The sequence below is a fragment of the Rhinolophus ferrumequinum genome, chromosome 24 (genome assembly GCF_004115265.2).
Source record: "Rhinolophus ferrumequinum isolate MPI-CBG mRhiFer1 chromosome 24, mRhiFer1_v1.p, whole genome shotgun sequence".
In the NCBI taxonomy this organism is placed as follows: domain Eukaryota; kingdom Metazoa; phylum Chordata; class Mammalia; order Chiroptera; family Rhinolophidae; genus Rhinolophus; species Rhinolophus ferrumequinum.
In genome coordinates this window covers 40,489,726-40,494,091 of record NC_046307.1, presented here as the reverse complement: position 1 = coordinate 40,494,091, position 4,366 = coordinate 40,489,726, and positions in this window count along the sequence as shown.

The window sequence follows — 4,366 nt, the reverse complement described above, 5'->3', positions numbered from 1 at the left end:
GGCGCTGAGCTATGAAAGAGCATGGTGTGTTTGGGGACCAGAGGTGTAGCAGAAGGGTACTGGTTGTGTGTGCAGGGAGGGGTGGTGGTAGCAAATGAGGCTCTATGGGTAAACTGAGGCTGGGCGGTAAAGGCCTCAGTAGAGGCCTCTTAATAGAGTGGGAAATGGAGGGCCACACCTGTAGGCAGATGGATATACCGGACTAAATGCATCTGGCAGGTCGTCGTGGTGAGATGGAGCAGGTCAAAGAGGGGGCGGTACAAGTGGCAGGTGAGGGGTGCTGAGTCAAGGCAGACAGCGTTTCCCGTTGGATGCAGCGGGTGACAAGAGTCAAGATTACCTTCAAGGTGTTTGTTACCTGGCTTGGAATACTCGGTGAGACGACACAGGTGCGGGGGATGGGCTCGGGTGGGGAGGTGGTGGTTCAGTGTTGAAGTGCATGCACTTGGACATCCAGGGCACAGCACGGACACAGGACGGGGATGGTGATGCAGATGTCAGCACACCACCATTTTTATTTTGCACATTCTTTTCCAGTGTTGTTCCTGTGAGAGGTGCAGACTATCTGGGCTGGAGTCCTGCTCCCACCATTGGTTGACAGCTATGTGACAAGTCGCTCGCTTCCTCATGTGCCACAGGGATGACAGTCTCTACTCCACAAGGTTGTCGGGGGCACTCACTGAGATGATGAGCTCCGCTCATGCCTGGCATACGACACGTGAGCAGGACACAGCAGCGGCTGCGGCATCATGGACATCGCTTTCCAAACCACGCCACCTCCGAGCGCAGTAGGGACAGAAGAGCCCTGGAAAGCCGCCTCCATAGAAACCAAGGGAAGCGATGCTTCTGCAGTCCTGAAAGGGAGGGTCTGATGTGGGGACTTCATTTTCCCAGGTGGCTCCCTGGGTGAGAGATCCAGCCGGGCCACTTCACATCAAGTACACGGAGAACACAACACAGTCTCGTGATTGCCCCTCCCCGCCTTTTTGCTCTGGGGACAGGCCCCCCTGGGGCACAGGGTCAGGTGTTATTACATAATGTAATTAACGCACACAGTAGAGGGTCCTCTCCGATGCAGCCCCAGGCACCCACACCCCGCTCCTTTAAATGAGGGGAGCCGCTGCCTGGTCCTCATGAATGACAAGCACTGCTCAGACATTCAGTTTTCTCTCTCGCGCACGTCTTGTTCTGGCTTTAGACAATGAGATGCACACAAGGAGCCCAGGAGAACAGCTGATCCAAGTCTCCTGCTCTGAAAACACGTGATATCGGTGGAAATAATGAGCAGAGACAGATAGCAAAGGCCTTGCCCTCACCATGGGGCTGAGGGGACTCAGGCCGTGGGGACCCCCTGGGGATCCTACCGCAGGGCCTCCACGTGTCCACAGCATCAGGATCTATTTAGCTCCAGCCTGCAAGACCTCAAAGGCTGTTCCCAAAAGGTCACCCAAGGGAGGGACTGGGGACCAGTGGTGAGAAGTGGAATTTTTCCAATGACAAATTCAGTTACATCTGGCTTGCTCACTAATAGTTCATGCAGTTTCTCTGATATCTCATCAGAAGAACACTAAATAAAGGGTTTGGTTGTACACCCTTCATCAGGCCAACAAAACAAGAGAAATGTATCTGAGGGTCTCTGAGACCCTGGCAAGCATTCTGTGCGCAGTATATTTGGCAGTTTCTTTGTTTACCAGTGAAATTAACCCCCCACTGTGGACTCAGCATTATGCTAATTGCAATGAGAGCTAAATGTAACAGGCTCCTAGCATGGATGGGTGGATGGATGATGGACGGATGACGGATGGATGAATAAACGAATGAAAAATAGGACTTGTGTTCTGTCCTCATCGTCCCATGATTCCTTGTGTTTCCTTGGCATGTTGTAACTGACAGCATTTTTACTCACCTGTCTCAGCTGGTCCTCATCGGAAAACCTTAGACTGAGCCAGTTACAGTGTGCAGACATATCTGTCCTTCCACTGACATCAGGCTGAGGTGTGAGGACTTCCTGGTTTCCCTATGAGCTGCTTTGCTTTCTGTGTTTCAGTCCGGCTCCTCTGGCAGAAGGACTGTACAGTGCCTGGGAGGAACTTAGCTCCAAGTAAATTATCTGCTTCAGATAATAGCAGAAGCTCCCCTTTCAGGTGGTTTATTAGATTCTGCCTTAGATACAAGAGCGGGCTACTCCTCGCTCCTGGAGATTTGTGCCACACTAAAGAAAACTCCAAGACAACACACAGAGAAGGAAGTGTCTGATAGAGCATTCTTCATTTGAGAAGTCGTACAATTGGGAGAACTATTTCCAGGGACCCTGCTGAGACACCCTACTAACATTGGAATCGAAAGCCAGGGCACCCAATTAACCTTGGTTCCCATGACTACCAACAGGGCCACCCCACTTCCCCTCAGGCAGGGAAGTCTTCTCTACAAGTGGCTCAGGGGGAGAGAGGCGCAGGGTGTCGGGAGGACAGGTGAGAAAGCCACTTCTGTGACTGCAGCCAAGACTGTAGAGGTTCTCAAAGAGGGTGGGGTCAGAACTGCATGAATATTGGGAAACGGAGACCAGGAAATTCCCAGAAGAATCCACTAGGGCAGGCCTATCCTGCCCAGTCCAGAGATGAATCGAGACTGTGCCCATGGCACGTAAGTATCGTTAGCTAACTTTGTGGTGTTTGGAGGTCACCCTGGCTTCCAGAATGTCACAGTTCTTAGATCCTGAATTCCAGAGGAACCACTAATTGATGGAGGGGGTGGTCTTAGTTCCTATTTAAATATATGTTGTGTTTTATATATATTAAATATATATATATTATATATAATTTAAGAGAAGGCAAAACAAAAGAAAAATGTGTGTGTGTTGGGGAAACTTGGATCTATGGCTACTGGCCTTTGCTTTGAGACATTTCTTGCCTTGTATTCAAAAGTGTGTGCTAGCTGACATTGTCTTTTTCTCTGTGAAGGCTGCCATCTCTGTGTCATTAGGACACTGGAGCTGTAACTATTTCTGATGCTGAGCTGTAAAGCCCATCTGGGCCAGACGCTGCAACAATTATAAACATGTATAGTCTGATAGGAAGTTGGTAGGATTAACTAAATTACTACACTAGTCTTGTGACCAGATAGACTTTCCTCTCACGGGCACTGACAAATTCTCAGACATCTGTCTGCATAGAACCAAAGGAGCCTAGATTTCTTTATTTCTGACCAACTTCCTTCCCCCAAACCCAAACCCTGGCTGGCTGTTAGACAAGACACACTCGACAAAAACAAAACAACTCCCCTGACAAAGGCAGCTGAGAGCCCGGAAGATGTGTCTGAAAGGATGAGAAGAGCTCTTTTTTCTGATTCCATTATGGGCACCATTGGCTGGAGAAGCGATTTTCAAAAAATGTTCCATCTTCACACAGAGTAAGATTTCAAGGTGTTTGACCCCAATTACTGCAGCGATGGCAGGAGATGGATTAATTTGGAAATGGGGATAAACTTCAGGTGCGGTGCAGGGGACTACTCTGGTGGGGGTCAGGGACACAGTTCCCAGGTAGCAACCTTAATGGGGATTAATGAGCTGCCAGAGCAGAAAAATCAGCTATGCCCTTGGCAAGCAGCCTGCACACAACTTCACAGAGGCCAGGGATCCCTCGCTTCCCCAGAGTCCCTTACCATGGCTGGCTCTTCCTAGATGATGGCGTCATTGGTGGTGCGTGCCGCTCACCTCACGGCCGGAAAGAGCCTCCCACACATGGCTGTGGACGGCCATCCTCATGGTCACAGCATTCCCCTCCCTCCTTCTGTGTGGGAGTCAATGGAAATGGCCCACATGGGACAGGCTGGCCCAAGACAAACCTGGGTCTCGGCTTCACTGCTCATTGGCCGGCTAGCCTTGGGCAGATCCTTTAACCTCAACGAGCCTCAGTCTTCTCATCTATAAAATGTGCATCGCGATGGCACCGACATAGAGGGACAGTGAGGATTAAAATAACAGCTGCGAAAACAGAAGCTATGGATCGCTCTAGTATTTGCAATATTGTTGTTCCTGGCTGCAGTCCACTCTGTTGTGTCAAGGGCACCTTTGGGAAAGAGAAAGGAGTGGGGAGAGTCCACGGAGAGAAGAGACTTCATCTGCTCCCACAACACCATGCTCTCCCCCCACCCTGTCTCAGGACCTAGAGACCCGAGGGTGCTCTGCCAGCCATCCTTGACCTGAGCTAGGAGTCGTCGACCTTCCCGAAAGAGGGACACGACATGCAAAGGGGCCCACTGCTTCCTCTTGGGCTTCATCAAGTGCTCCTACCTGGGGGCAGTTAGTTGTTTGTGTCCCTGGTCCTCTCACAGCCGCAGACCGTGAGCCACTTGATGGCAGGAAGCA